We start from the raw sequence: 17,319 nt of genomic DNA on the forward strand, positions 1-17,319 counted from the left end.
ATTTATGGATGAACAACTTCTTGATTATGATTAGGAGCGACGTTTCGGAGAAGGCTCTAACACCGTGATCAAGCAAGTGATTGATAACGGTGTTGGAACCTACTCCGAAACGTCGTTCCTAATTATTATAAAGACGTTGTTCATCGATACATCTTACCCTTACGTAGTACTCCAACTTTAAAATACCTCTCAAAGAAGTTAATTACTAGATTGTCCGATCCAGACACGATTATTTACAGACCGCCGTCACATAGCTGCATCATTGCTGAGTACGGCGTTTAACAACAAACAGACAACAAAACATCATCACTCTGATAAGCAATGCACTTGCTTGTTTTGAATAACGGTTTGAACGATACCGCCCAATGTACCTATTATAAACAAAGGGATACTAGCAATTTTTCGTGTAACATCTTACTACAATGAGGTTATCATAAAATAGCCAGTTTGGAAATGTATAAGTTGAACATTTATAATTAAAAACACAAAAATGCATGTTTCTACTATTCAGTTTATTCAGGTGAAAGATAAACCAATACACAAACCAGGATATTTCAGTCAAGGAAAAAAAATGACTGGGAATTGACAAAAAAAACGTAATCAGATTTCAACATTATGTAAACCCAAAAAACGGTATGTTACTGAAGTGGTATGAATAGATAAAATACAGCCAATGCTTGATCAGAAACCCTTTTTCTCACACTGACAGAAGAGAAACGAGTCGTGCATGTATATACACGCAAAGGTGAGTTGATACTATTGAAAGACAATAGCTGTTCCCCGAAAGCTCCTGTTTATTCTTTAGGGTCGAAAAAGAATTATATCAAAACAGAAACACTAATTTTAAAGGCAAAAGAATGGACTATTAACATATTATATCAACTGTGCTTCATCAATTATAGAAAATGTGCAGTGGATGTCAGATTACTTAATGTCCAGTACAACTATATCCATCACATGATCTATACAGAGAAAGAACTGTGAAAATGAAAGTTCTTGACAATGGCCTATGCTCATTCTCCGAATCAGTACTTCATGTAGATTGGCATTGTAAGCATGTTAAATGGGCAAAACTAGAATGTTTCCTGAATACCAAATTCACACAACAATAAACATTTACCAAATGCTCTATTCTACTTGGTTATAAAATCAAAGGTTTTATATTAAATCACATTCTATGGGCATGCATAAACATGTATCAAGTATATATAAAACAAGTGGTAAGTAGAAAGCTTTATAAAGACTTTAACTGATTGATATTGGAAAGAGAAATCAAATGCACACACAATCATATTTTCTTTGATATACTTTTTGTTTTGAACATGATCGGTTCCCACTACTGTGTTCTAATGAAATAGCTTGATATTTGATGAAGGAATATCTCAATAAGTAAGGCAAATATAGACTGCTTCTTCATCACCTGTTGATCTGAGATGTACACATGTATGCAAACCTGCTTCCAATACAATTATCTGTGTGATGTTCATGTATGCAGCCTTCCCTTGTGAAGGTAAATATTACATGTTCCTTTATGGGATATTATGTAACATCACCAACTGAATGGAATACAAAATAAAAGGGAACAAAGTAAGATAAAATAAATTTAAATATAAATTCTGCATAGAATGTGTATGTTCGTTATTAAGTTACTGTACAATGAATGGTTGCATCCCTTATTATCATTTACAACAGTTTAAAAGGGAAAGCAAATTTGAGAAATAACTTTGTTTTTACGCTGATATGCATCAAACCTTATTCCAGTTAACTGTCCATTCTTGCCCCATTCTTTTAGCTGTACACACACAACTAAACTATAAAGAATATAAGGCCTTATATCCCATGTAATCGTCCACATCATGAATGTGTGTTAACAATAAAAACATACACGTTCAGGGGGCACGGGTGGCCCAGTCGTCTATGGCGCCGCGATTCGCTGTGCAGAGTTGCGTCCCTTGGGCACGCCAGAAACCTATGATTGTGGTTTCGAATCCCGGTTCGCCCCAATTATGTTTCTAGGCTTGTCAGCACCGTACCCGTGCTCGTGGGTTTCACCGAAGTGGTAAACGTCTTAGACCTGCATCACTTCGGGCTTTCCTCCCACATTAAGCTGACACACCGTGATATAACTGTAATAATGTTAAAAGCGGCGCTAAACCCAACTCACTCACTCACTCACATACACGTTCAATGTTACATATACTTTTGTCTTGATACATTACCACTTAAATGGTGACTATTTCCAAGTGAAACTTCATATCTTGCATCTTACAAAACATTGTCAATGGTTACATATCGCAATCTTCTCACAGATATATATACACAACAAATACAATCTTTGGTCCAGATTTGTTTGAATATTAAACATAAATCTAGGTATTATATCACTTTATGTTTGAAATAAAAACATGAGAAACTCTCTTCTCGTATTCACCTACCAATGGGCAATTTAGTAATGATGATATGATGTTTTTAACAATCTCTGTTCTTCATAGCGTAAGTGTAAAACGTAACATTTTGAAGTTGTAATTCTTTACATATTCCGCTGAACATCGTAAACTCAAGCAATGTAATTCATGCTACGTGACCATAAACATTTTTCTCAACATGTGCCTAAAATACAGTAAGCCATTATTTGTGCCTTATTTACATAAAGACATTTGTCTGTACATCAGCTCTCTGGAACTCGAGGATTGATTTGTTACAAACATATTGATATAACGGTGTGAAATTGAAATTACAGAGTTCTATAACCGAAAAAATGTAAATTCAAGTATATGGCATAAACTAAAATACTGCAACATTTGATAACACTGAAGCAACAAATGCGTATGTATATAATGATGTATCAATTTCCTAAAGCATGTTCATGACGCTACACAAGTATTGCCTAAGTCAATGGCTCACATTCTCAAATCTATAGGGTTATACAGCTCAAGCTGTCAAAAGGTGTGGCTAGCTCTAGAACATGTATATAAAAGCCTCACAATCCTTGCAGGTACACAAACCTTGCTGGGTGAACGGTGACACATGTCCAATACCAATTTGGCTAAGCAGACCCTAATGCTTTATCACGTGTGTTTCTGTGTGGGAAGGACAGAAGCCCTAAAAGTCTTTGGAGTCCAGCTTGACAAGTATGTTCACCAACTCAACTACTCACCGCCGCCAGCGTCTCTTATTTTAACCTGATATGTGACTTCGTAATTTGGAATGAAAGTTGTCCGAGGTCGCAGACTTTAACCATGGGTATTGTGCTGATCAACCAAAGTTCATAATCCAACAATGATACAATTCGGGCACGCCTGAGGAACACAGCCCTACACAGCGTAAATAATGTGGTGCCTTAGATGACTTGTCCACCGGTACCCCTTTACCTAAACGTAAAAGCATGGATTTACCAGAATGTAATAATTTGTGATGCGTCATAAGGACAAACAATGAATTTTGCTGCTTATATACATTCATTTGTCATATATGTGTTTCAAGGATCACATTGTAAGTCAGTTAATAGGAGATGTGTCACACATTCAAACTATAGAATATATAAAATACATGAGTACAAATATTCAAACTGAAAGATAACATATTACCCCATGATCTGCCGCTAGGGTCACGAAGAGGTTATTCTTTTGCCCATTGTTTGTAACTGAGTAGTATTCGTCGAAAGCATTGACATAACTGTACTGTACAAGAACATCTTCGCCAAACTAATATCCTGACAGACACATTCTAGGCAGATCAACAATTTTCCATTACAATGGAAATAGGTACATTACAAAATCTTATCACGTGCACCACAAACGGGGCGGTCAATGCCAATAACACTATAACTGGCGACCACACAACCATTAGGCTTAGCTTTGAATCTACATTTTAGTCCCTTTCTGTCTCTCTTCTCCTCGCAATAGCCACAACATAACATATCATTTGATGTGTCATTTATCTTCAAGTCGGAAGAGTCCCCGTCACACCACCTCTCGTTGATATTAACTTTCAAGTAGCCTCTTCATTTTCAGTCTCACAACACAAGCAATCTTGTCTTTAAAATCTTCTGTCGTGCTTCTGAACAATTCCGATACCACAGCTGGGGCAGTCATGCTTGGAACCATACCCACGGCCTCCCATTGAATAGGTATGTCCTGAATATGCAAGAATAGTAGCTCAACAATCAATTTTGAGTCATCTCATGCTACTCTCACAAAATTCTACTCTAGGGATAGCCGGACAGAGTAGTACCATACCACTTCATGCATGGGCATTCTGGATTAGAATATGTCCACTGAAACTATGCTTGTCAAAAGAGACTCTCTTGATGTTTCCCCAACCACAACTTAATATCAATCACAGGCCGCTGACATATACATCTGTAGCTGGAATACTACTGGGCGTGGTGTCCCTCAACAAACAAACACGACCTTATTGAAATTTGGGGTTTGGTGGACACTATTGGTGATCTGGCCCACTTGCACAAACTGATCTCCGCACTACGACGATCATAACTTCCATAACAGAAACACATCGGTTTCAGCGCTAAGATCGCATTTTGCAAGTACGCCCTGATTAATTATGTGCCATCACACCTGATAATATCATTCCCTTTCTCACCCCGAATCTATACATATTGCAGGTATTAATAGCGGATACGTTGTTAAGGCTAAGAATGCAATCACTGGTGTATTTTAATAAGAGAAGTTAAATGCAAAGTAAGTTATGTGTTCAGGTACACTTACAATATCGTAATATATGCTCACACAAAAAACTGTGATTCAATTTACATGTTATCATCAGTATTTGATTAATCACAGAAATTTCATGATCTCATTTTACAATGTTTCATGTAACATATTTACCATGCCGACAGGAGAACCAGCGACCAGATGCAATTCCAGTTGTGGGCACGATCATCACCTTTGTATTGTCTATCTCCTCTATAGTGTTGTTGAGAATCCGTCTCAGTTGGGCAAAGAATCCTTCAACCCTGATCTGTTTTTCAGCTGTGTATGGCTTACCTGACATAAGGATGTCTTTCAGTATCAACAGGTAACCACATATCGCAATTTCTTTAGATTTGGCTCCCAGAAGGAATTCTAAATCAACCAACTGAATAATCATTTTGTGTCTAAGCAGTTCATTCTGAGCATCTGATTCGTCTTGCCTGCCGAAAGCTTGTCTTCGTATCATCAGCCACGTGCGGAACATTTTTATCTCCTTATTGTTCAAATCAATATGGCGAATCATGTCTTCTACACCGACAAATCGTTCATATTCATCAGCAATCTTGGCGAGTTCATCCAGAAGGCTAAACTGATTTTGTAGTGCAGTGACACCTGCCACAGTATTGGTGAAGCCTTGACGCAGCATCATTTCTTTCGTATTTGCCTCGCATTCTTCATCATTCAGTACTTGAATCATCATTCTTTCTTCAGTTTCTAGAACTTTGTCTTCCAGTTCATTGCACTGCTCCTTCACAACTTCCAGTTTTCTGAGTGTGGAATTTATCACATTTCCATACCTCACATTGTGTCTTATTATTGTCTTACAGTGTGGGCACTCCTTCAGTTTTATCTCTTCCGATTTGGATTCCATATGCCTATCGAGGCTTGTAACTTCTGCAATATGTCCACAATCTTCAAGGAAAACGTATCTAGCGCCAGGCTTTCCACTCACACGACTTACTACATCTGTGTTGCAAAATCGGCATTGTGTTGGACATGGCTCTCCACAAAGACCAATGCACAGGTGTTCACAGGGTAGTTTCTTCTTGCATGGTTCATTGCAGGGTGGTCTGTCACAGGGCTCATAGCAGGTCAAAGTACATTTGAAATGTTCACATTTCCATTCACAAGGTGCTTTGCATGGGTCACAAATTTCACCACAAAATTTGGTACAACTCTTGTGGAGACAGCGGTTCTCACACGCCATCTTACACGGGGGACAATGTGAACATTTAGCGCCACACTCATGGCCACAGAGCAAGGTTTCCTGGCACATCTTCCGGCATGGTACATGTAACCTTCCTTCATGGCACCTGTTGCAGTTACCGTCACAACTATGTCCACAGTCAAGCTCTACAATACATTTGACACAACACTCTGCTGTTTCTTTATTAATGCACAGGACCTCTTTAACATGTCCGCATCTAAATGTCTTCTTAATTGTTGCTGTGCATTGATGTGCCTTTCCACAAACTTCTCCACATCTATGCCCACAATCAAGATCCGTCTCGCAATAATCCTCACAGGAGAATTCGATTGGATCCTGGAAACATGGAACCATCTGTCTATGGTCACACGATGGTATGGTCTTTTGAATAGGTACTGTGCATTGTCCACACTGCTCGTGGCATGGTCGCGGACATGGATGACCATTGGTGCAAAGTAGCTCACAATCATCCATACAGGAGAATGTGTTCGGATCCTGGAAACATGGAACCATCTGTCTATGGCCACATGATTGTATGGTCTTTTGAATAGGTACGGTACATTTTCCACACAGCTCGTGACATGGTCTTGGACATGGATGACCATTGCCACAAAGTATCTCGTTACAAGACTTCATGCAAAGGAATTCTGTGTGTTCAGGGTCATAGGGATGGCAAAATCGTGTGCAAACATGTCCACATTTGAGTCTGAATAAACATGGTTTCAGACAGCCTCCATCAGGGGCCTTTTCGAAATCGTGTGGTCTTTCAATACTGATTCCCGTTTCTCCTTGATGGTTTTGGCAATACAGGTTCAAGATGGGTCCAACCTGTTGTTTTTTTCTCAAATCTACCAACATATCTCTCCACAGTAAGCTCTGCTGGGCAAGAAGCTCAAAGTTGCCAATAACAAAGAGCCCAATTCTTGCGCGTGAAAGAGCAACACATATGCGGTTTTCAATTTTCAGAAATCCAACATTATTTTCAGGATTGCTTCTGACAAGAGACAACAGCACTATGTCATTTTCTTCGCCTTGGTAGTTGTCAACAACTGTCAGTTTCACGTCTGGGAAGTTATCCGTGCGCATTAATTTCTTTATTTTTTGTTTCTGTCCTGAATAGGTTGTGAGTACAGTGATTTGTGAATTGTTATATCCTTGCTTTAGCAGGTAACTGCACAGAGCAACAACGTACATTGCTTCGTATTCATTGGAATGACTAACCATATGTCTATCAGGCTCCTCTTGATTTCTGTGATCTATGAAGAACATGTTGGCAGAAATCCCCTTCACATTTTCATATTTAAACACAGATGGGTCATCCTCGAGGTTCGGATATATATGGCGTAACAATGCAGATATCTCTGGCCTCATTCTATGCTGTAGAGATAAAGTGTCACATGCGATACCATCCTCTCAAACAATGACAAATCCAGGTTAAACTGTTTGGCCAACTTGTAAACTGTTGGGTTTGGCTTCAGTTGTTTGTGGTCTCCAATGAGTATCAGGTGTTCACACTTCTTGCTTAAAGTGGTGATGATGTGTCCCTCAAGAACCTGAGCAGCTTCCTCCACCACAATGATACTAGGCCCAATATCGGCAAGCACTTGTCTGTTCCGAGCTGCTGCTGTCGTTGTCATGCCAATCACTGTAGCATTGTGAAACAATAGTTTGTCTTCATCCTCTTGTAATTCCTTTAACTCTGTCAAAGCATTTTTGTAGGATTCCTCGTCAAGCAATATTTGTCTTTTCAGCTTTTCACATAATTTGAAAACCCAGTATCTGTAAAGCTTCCACCTGTCATGCATGGACAGATTCCATGGTTCACCAATGTGTTCAAATTCATCATCTGTCATTCGTTCTGATGACCTTAGTTGCCTCAGGACATATTGTTTCATAATTTTTTTTTTGCTTTTGGGAAACTGGAAGCCATGGATATAATCATTCGCTGCAGAGGTATTTTGAACTGTTGACATAACAAACGTAACATTGTTTTCACCTTGAATTTCATCATTTGATTTTTCTTCAGTAGCAAATCCCTCATCAGCAAAGCAATCATTTGTTTTATATGACTCTGCCATCTCTGCACCATCCACTGTATTCCCATCTTCTTCTTCTTCTTCTTCTTCTTCTTCTTCTTCTTCTTCTTCTACAACTCCTTTTCCTGCTTCTTCTTCTTCTTCTTCTACTCCTTCTTCTACCCCTTTTTCTTCTTCATACTCGTTATATTCATCTGCAAATTCGTTTTGAAGCAAATGTCCAGTGACAATGTTTCCCATCCCAAGCCATTCTCGCATAACACATCGAGGAAATTCCACCTTTTGGCCAAGTTGAAACTCAAGTTCTGCATGCATAATCTTCATCATTTCCAACATCCTATCATAATGGATGTTCATATATTCCAAAAGGGTTGCTTCATGTAATATTGACCCCTTTGCATCCTCCAATGTCGTATGTGCTTCCTCCATGCTTGTTTCAAATAGTTCCATGTCTTTTCTAAGTACCCATCTATGGTGCTTCATGAATTTGCTCCTATGTTTCAGTCTTAGAGCTTTTAGTGAGTTGACTTCAAGACATGTCTTTGAAATCTTATTGCCAACTCTGATAACATTGTCCCTGTGAAAGCTAATGATTCCCTCAAGAAACTGATCCAAAGCATGATTAGTGTAACACACAATCAGCATAGGCTTCTTCCATATAGCCTTATTATGGAGCAGAGCTTTGACAATCTTCAGACCAATAAACGTTTTGCCTGTTCCAGGTGGACCCTGTATGATTGCAAACTCTTTCGTCAAAGCAGTCTTCAAAGCTTGGTACTGCGGCGTATTCAAATGAAGAGCATCTGCAGTAGGCCAATCTCCATTGTCAAAAATATTGACTGTTGGAGTAGGTTGAGAGGTAAGACGTCTCATACCATGTATATCAGTCAAGATGCTTTTTGTTTCTGTCAGTGGTTGCAAGTCATAATGTGACGATCCTGAACATCTTCGTAAGTATCTTGGAGGGTCGCGACTGGTTTCACAGTGAACAATATACTTTTCAAAAGGAAGATCCCCCTCGTAAACCTCCTGTAAACCTCCAAGCACATGGCGGTAAGCTTCAAAGAATGCAGTTGTTTCAACCATGGTAAACTTCATGTCACGTCGTATCTCGAATTCTCCCGAATCTTCAATCATTGCATCGACAATGCCTAATCCGAGAAGTTTGGGACTTCTGTCAGCGATCGTTGCCAGAATAAATGTCTCAGAGTTATCTAGTAGCAGACACACCAACGTACCATAGATAAGACTCTTCGAATCTTCCCACACTATCTGCTTTAGACCACTTACATCAAAGTGTAATCTGTGTAATATTCCGTTATGTGATAAGACTTTCCTACCAATATGTACATCATAATACACCCTGACATCATTTATCCTTTGACCTTGTTTCAATGGCTTTTTTTCAGCGAAAAGAGCTCCAATGCCATCCCTCAATGGACCAACAAAATCTTCCCTGAGGAGTCGAAACTGGACATCCAGATAATGATCTAGATTCCTGTAACCACCGACGGATTTATTCTTTCTCAGGAATAGCTTCTCATTTGGATATATATCAGTGGCATTTGGTAATATGGATACAGCTCTAAAATCATCAGGAGGTTCACCTTCTCTATCCTCTTGTTTCCTGGTCATACTGTTCTTTGATGTCTGAAGAACTGAATATTTCAGTTCCTGGAGTTGACTCAAGTTATATACAATTTCGTCATCAACCATATTGTATTTTCTTTGTAGGTTTTGAGTTACTAATGTCAGTTGTTTCTCCAAACCAAGTACCTTTACTTTCATAAATGCACGTGGCAGTCGAATGTACAATTCGGTAAGAAAGATTGTCAGATCCTTTAGGAAACTTCGACTCTTGTCTTTTTCTACTAGTTTTGCATCACGTTGCTCCAACAAATGTGAAACATGCTCATAGAATTTCGACTCTTGGATAGCCAGTAGAATTTTAATGACATTGTTGGAAGCAGTTTTTCTGTTCTGGATTCCCTTTGCTATGAGACTTACAACTGTATATACAACATGCGGTGGAAGAGTGTTCGGCTTCATCAAACTATGTATTCTTGATTCCAGGGTCAACAAAATTGTAGAAGGATCCTTATGTTTGAGTTCTTTGAGCAGGGACAGATTCAGGCCAGGTGAGTTCTCATATCTTTGCCGACCTATTCCTGTTAAAAGTCCTTCATGTTGTTCTGTGTGTCCATCTGTGTGCACTTCCCGTTCTTTGAAACTTACATGCTGTTTGATATCTTCTTCCTGTGAACCCCGATCTCTCCAACTGCCTGTTCTAGTAGAATCAACTCCGTCTTGTTCTGTATTTTCATCTCTGTGAACTTCCCGTTCTTTGAAACCTACATGCTGTTTGATATCTGCTCCCTGTGAACCCCGATCTCTCCAACTGCCTGTTCCAGTAGAATCAACGCTGTCTTGTCCTGTTTTCCCTTCTCTGTGAACTTCCCGTTCTTTGAAACCTAAATGCTGTTTCATATCGACATCAACGGTACCTCTGTCTCTCCAATTGCCTAATCTTGCAGAATCTGTTCTCTCCCTTCCTGTTTTTCCATATCTATGGAGTTTCAGGTCTTTGAAACCAACATGACGTGGGATAGCTGCTTCACTAGAACGCCGAACTCTCCAACTGCCTGTTCTATCAACATCACTGATTCTTCCATTAAAATCTTCTACGCTTCTGACACCTTGATCAGAGTCATAATTATGTTCCGTTTTACCATCTCCTTCATCTGGTTGTGGTTCGACACATCTGATTGTTAAAAAAAGAGCATAGGGAGACTTAGGCTAAGTAGTGGTAGAAAGTTGTTTTATGTTGTCATCGGCAATATTCCAGCAATACCAGGGCGGACTGAAATCATGATCAATGATGCACAGCAATATTCCAGCTATATGACGGCGGTCTGTAAATAATCGAGTCTGGACCACACAATCCAGTGATTGACAACGATCCATGCCATTGGGATCGCTGACATGCATCAACCAAGTCAGCGAGCCTGACCACCTGATCCGGTTAGTCGCCTCTTACGACAAGCATAGTCGCCTTTTACGGCAAGCATGGGTTGCTGAAGCCCTATTCTACCCCGGATCTTCACAGGTGGTTATGAACAATGAACGAATTCAAACGCATCATTCGCTTAATATGCGCATTCGTACGTAAACATGACATGACAACAGTTTTGTGTTTGCGAATTGTGTCTGTCATTAAATATTTCCGAATTGTTTTACAGACAATACTTTTTGATAGCTTACCTTTCATCAGAAGTAATGTCACGAGATGTTGTCCTTTTCTTCTCCATCGCCTTTTCTTCTTCCGCCATCCTACTGTACAAAAGGATAATATTGTAAACTAAAGTGTTGCATCACATAATAATAATCGGTCTGAAACATATATGTCATATTATTAACAGACAAATGGAGAACAGGAAGACTGGTAACTATATAACGAAACCGTCATTGTACACGTCTTCTCCATAACTATATAACGAAACCGTCATTGTACATGTCTTCTCCATAACTATATAACGAAACCGTCATTGTACACGTCTTCTCCATAACTATATAACGAAACCGTCATTGTACATGTCTTCTCCATAACTATATAACGAAACCGTCATTGTACACGTCTTCTCCATAACTATATAACGAAACCGTCATTGTACACGTCTTCTCCATAACTATATAACGAAACCGTCATTGTACACGTCTTCTCCATAACTATATAACGAAACCGTCATTGTACACGTCTTCTCCATAACTATATAACGAAACCGTCATTGTACACGTCTTCTCCATGGACGTCATGAAAGCAATGTTCATTATGGGACAATGTTATCTTATATCAAACAATCATGTGGCTACAAAGTATTACCATAAACCTGTTGCAACGAATAAATATAGCTTCGTTATCAGTAGTACATAGACCTATGTAGATTTTCTGAATATCAAATGAAGTAAACCACTTCGAAGTTAGCAAAGGTTTGAAATGCATTTAGTCTTCCTGCTAACATTATGTGTTCGTCGCTCACTCGTCGCTCAATCAATGATCTCCTGCCCATGGAAGAGACGACTATGCGAATCACATCCTGGGGAATGGTAGCCTAGTCGGCCTGCAACACAAAAGCCAACTGCTGCAACGTCTGTCCAATTCATCCCACGGATGCTCTATCGGGTTCAAATCCGGGAATCTGGAGGGTCAGTGGAGAACATCAACGTTGTTGTTGTGAAGACAGGCTCATGTGATCCGTGCTTTATGCCGTCGAGCGTTGTCCTGCTGGAATACACCGTTGCCGTTGGCTACAAAGCGTCATAACGCTACCCCCAAGAAACCTGTCCAATTCCATCCCCTCGACGGAGGAGATATTCTTGATTCGTCGTTGAACCAGACATCTCTCCATCGCAAATGAGGCCTTATCCTGAGTTGACGACACCAATGCAGTTGTTGTTGACGATATTGTCGACTCAATATGACGCGTCGAACAGGACGTCTTGCTCGTAGACCTGCTGCTCTTAAACAGTTTCGTACGGCCTGGTTGGAGATTCTGCGCAGCCCGGGATTTTGGGATGCGGGTGAGGTGGCTGTGGTCGTCCTTTCACGTTGGTGGCGCAGTCGGATGTAGCGATCTTGGGCGGGGGTGGTGACTCTTGTTCGTCCCGACCTTGGCCGATCACGTGTTGACCTATGCTGTTAAAACCGACCCCATAGTCTGTGATGGTGCTGGGCGCTACTTTGAAAACTGCGGCCACAGCTGATCGGGATTCCCCTGCCTGCAAGCGGCCTATGACGTTGTTTCGTTGCACTTCTGTTAATCTTGGCATGTTGTTTACCTCTCACTGTTCGATTGACGCAGATGCCAGGCAATAATACTGTGCATAGTGCACGTGCAGCTCCATGGCCCTTATGTTAATGCACTGGGAGCGTTTTTTTCCGAATCGTACGTGTTTCCCAACTAATGGTTTGCACGTCCTTGTTGTGATCATTTTGATCCGGGAAATTTGTCACTAAGACGATAACACATTAAACCTTTTCCTTTTGCACCTCTTGGTCTGCTAATTTTGCTTTTATGGCCAACAAGATCCGCACTGCGTTTCATTTTTTTAGTATATCTACACTCATCGATAAATGTTTAAATTTCTCGACAAGCTTGTATCGAATCGTGTTGACGTGTTTTCAAAAGTCACTCGGGTGAGATTCTCTTTTTACTGCATATGCCATTAATACAAAAAAAACTATAATTCACGAAATAGCTTTCACGTATATCATACAAACCCTGATCCTTAATCATTACAATGCACCGCTTATGGCAACCCATACACCATAATTTATGCTCTCACAATGGCGGCGTTATAGTTATTAAAGGGCATACCAAGGCAAAGCGACGGAGGAACTCTCGAGGCACAGTAAGGCGCGCAATGGCGGTGTAGATTGTGACATTTGCATGCGTTCTGGTTCAGATTCAAAAACATAAAAGCTTATTGACAACTCTAACTGTACCAGGATGTAACTCTAGCCTTCTGGGATGAGGGTAAATACAGGTGATATATTTAGTTCAACATGTTACTAGTCTACATACCTCCAACGTGAAACAGCTGTGTCTGTTGCTCATATCGACTCGTATCTCGTCGTACGAAACGTTTAGTGAGTGTGTTGTTATAGGGGCTAAGCGACATTTCTAGGAATTCATCTGACGTCATACCTCAGTTGGGATTACTCCTATTTTCTGTTTCACTCCATGTTACCGCCTACGTGTCCATGTCAGATATGATTCCATAATGCAGTTGGGGTATTTCCAGAAACAGAAACAAAAACTGTTGGCTGTTTCGGTGGCATATAGAGAGTCTTTGGTGTTTTTTGACATAAAGGTAGAAACACGAGGGTAGATACACGGGGGTAGATACACGAGGGTAAGATCATATTTATCATCCAAAATCATTCTTCCAATTGAGGCAATTAGTCAGCGGTACAAACTGATGGTTGTCATGAAATCTGATGTCAGACTTGATGCAGCATACACCGACAGTTACCTGTTGTGTACTACAAAGGCAATGAACAGAACAGACTGATTTCCTTTGAAGCAGTGTCCCCCGCCGTGATATCGCTGGAATATTGCTAAAAGCGGCGTAAAACATACTCACTCACTCACTCACTCCTTTGAAGCACATGCATGGCCTTCCCACTAAAATAAATCTGGGACATAACTTGAAGTGTGATCGTATCGAATATAAAACAATACCAGGCCAGACTTTCTGTTGTTATTTTTTTAAAAATGGACATTATAGTGAATGAGCCTCGTTAAATCGTATTTCAGTCACATAAAGGCGTATCACTTATATGTGGGAGGAACATCCGAAGTGGTACCTGGTGTAGCAGCTCACATCAACCCCCTAACAATTCACTAGAGTGTTTTCAGCCTAGGCTGAGGTCATTCCCCTCTGCAAGGCCAAAAACACACTCCAGGCTCAGATCACTCCCTTTTGACCTCAAAGCAGTCCCGACCGCCTCCGTGGTCTAGTGGTAGAGCGTCCGCCCGGAGAGCGGAAGGTCCGGGGTTCGATCCCCGGCCGCGTCATACCAAAAGACGTTAAAAGATGGTACTTGTTGTTACCCTGTCTGGCGCTCGGCATTAAGGGGCTAAAACAAGGACTGGTCGGCTCGGAGTCAGTATACTGTGTCTGAGTAGGGTATTCATGTTAAACTGCGGCATGGTATCTCAGTGGGCTAGCACTATAAATCGGAATGAGTCCGGACTAGTACAAGCAGCCACACAAACACACACACGTACATGCACGTCGCTATATAAATGCAATAATCTTGGACGCGACGTTAAACCCAATTTCACCTCACCTCACCTCAAAGCAGTCCCAGACATGTTTACAGTATTCTACGTCTACTGTTCTCTGTTAGCATTGATGCTCATGTGACCTTCTTACCTGGAAAGGTAGAAGGTGATTGTCGACATGCATTACTATTTGTAGAAAGTCGGATTTGTGGATGAAATGTATATATTACTTTTGAAGTTACACGTTACATCAATCAATCGTTACAAATATGAAATGATGTTTAATGTTAGCATAAAAAGTGTCAGATCTCTCAAATAGTTACGTGAAAGTCACTTGTGTCGTCCTTTTTTCTAATAGTAATAAACATATGAGGTTAATGTCAAACTTTCACGCATGAAAAGAATAAGATGCATTTATATTGTGTTCACCCATATCAAATACATATTAATTGTATTTCTTAAGAAAATGGATTCTTTTATTTGGATTTTTAACGCTAAAAATCAGTGGATATTATCATTGAACACTGTATCTACATGACATATACAAGTGTACAATGAACACACTTACGTCGTGTTTACCCATCACCGTGTACTGTTTGTAGTTTCGATCTTCTGCCGATTCTTGTTTCACTGAGGGTAGGTGCAAATATGAAAAACATATTTTCTAGTCAACTAAAGAAGATCTTCAAGTTTATTTTGTACATGTACGTAAATGTTATAACATGTTATAACTCTATGATCAATAGGGACAGACTACCTGGATATCCTCAGTTCAGCTTTATTCATGCGGTTGTGGTAATCATTGTGTATTGAGAGAACAGGACATGCATATAGCAGATCATTTCAAAGGTGGCAAGTTATTCCCTATTTAAAAACAGTTTCTATTGAACGTAATATATAGAACATTTCGGATAGCACTTGCAAGATTCAGATGTAGATATATGGGGATAACAAGAGATCACAGAATTTGTAAGTTTCGTGATTTAAACACTGTAGAAAATGAACATCATTGCTCATTCGATCATGCTCACAAACCCTAATGAGATCCTGTCTCCATGGTCATACCAAGTGATTGTTATGATCACACTTCCCAACTACTTCAAACCATATTTGGTTGAGAACCGATTCATGTTAATACGTTAGCTAGGATAACATGTTCCAGACAAAAACCTCGACAAAATAGTTTTCCCCCAGATTCTACATAGAAACGTTAATTGTTCGTTGGTCAAGCAATGACTGAAAAAATATGCCATTTCAGAAAATCGTCACCACAAACCCCCACCCCTTACCCCTCACCCCTTCGGGTTATTACTGGTGGGTCCGTAAGTTCTGTCTTAACCTTTCAAGACATAAGAAATCAAATGAAAGAAACTTGATTGGATAAGGTAATCTAAACATTGCAACATAGGCTTTGTCACATTTCACAATACCACAAAGTCGCAAGATATTGGTCGGGCGATACATCTTCAGTCTCCCTCACTCAAGGCTACGAGTAAAATTAAATCAGTTCTTATTCACTGTGCTATAAACATGCTATGTACAGCAGTTATGGCCTGTTAGCCATTGCAACAATATTGACTGAATACATGGGTAACATTACCTTTCACTTGCCAAAGGTAACCATTACCATCATATTTATGTGCCACTCCGGGTGTTCTGGTCTGTTTGTTTGTTGTTGAACGCCACACTAAGCAATATTCCAGCTATATAACGGCGGTCTGTAACTAATCTAGTTTGGACCTGACAATCCAGTGATTGATATCATGACATCGATCTACCCAATTTGGATACGATGCCTTACCACCCGATTCCGTTAGTCGCCTCTTAGAAAGGGCATGGGGGAGGGGAGGGGCTAGGTCTGCTAGTAGATCCGTTTTAAGAAACAACTCAACTTTTCAATGAATGCGTTTGTCTTAATTTTATTTTGGGCATAAACAACACAGTATCAAAACCAGAACTTTGGTTGCAAGATATACATATTGATTAAGATTATGGTTAACGCAATCATTTATAATCATGTAATATATAGACATGGCATCTAATACGATGTGTCAGATTCTGTAGAACTACATGTACATAACATACTATCCTATTTGAATATATAGGTGCAGGTTCAACTAAAGTGGATTTTATGGTAAAGCTTAACTTTAAAACAATGAACATGTGTAATGTTCCAGATTGAGTTTCTTCTGTCTAAATATACAAAGAACATTGTTCAGCAACATTTTCTTAATATATGCAACAATTCAAGTTGCAAAGTTACAAGATTATCATTATGTTTCCATATGCTCCAAACAGAGAAGGTTTGTTTTAAGGTTTACTATCACACAGCACATCCCTTCCCTGTTGCAAGAAAGATCTAAATGAATGATCCTAGATATTGTAAATTCATGCTAGTCTCATGATTGTAATCTTTAGCTTCATAATACAAAGTATTTAAGTTCTAAATTTATATTGTTTGCACTTCATCATCAATGGAATGTCTGTGAGAACGATAGTGTTAACTACCTTATATAGTCAATACAACAATCCGTACTTTGAAACACAATTTCACGTTTCAGATTTGGATTACGCAT

General features: G+C 39.7%; 1 pseudogene; it reads right to left on the reverse strand.

The window, feature by feature from the left end:
* Positions 1-551: 551 nt before the first annotated feature.
* On the reverse strand, positions 552-13,616 carry LOC139447507 (NFX1-type zinc finger-containing protein 1-like; annotated as a pseudogene).
* Positions 13,617-17,319: the final 3,703 nt, after the last annotated feature.

The sequence above is a fragment of the Haliotis cracherodii genome, unplaced genomic scaffold, assembly GCF_022045235.1.
Source record: "Haliotis cracherodii isolate W230 unplaced genomic scaffold, xgHalCrac1.p SCAF_7, whole genome shotgun sequence".
Taxonomy (NCBI): domain Eukaryota; kingdom Metazoa; phylum Mollusca; class Gastropoda; order Lepetellida; family Haliotidae; genus Haliotis; species Haliotis cracherodii.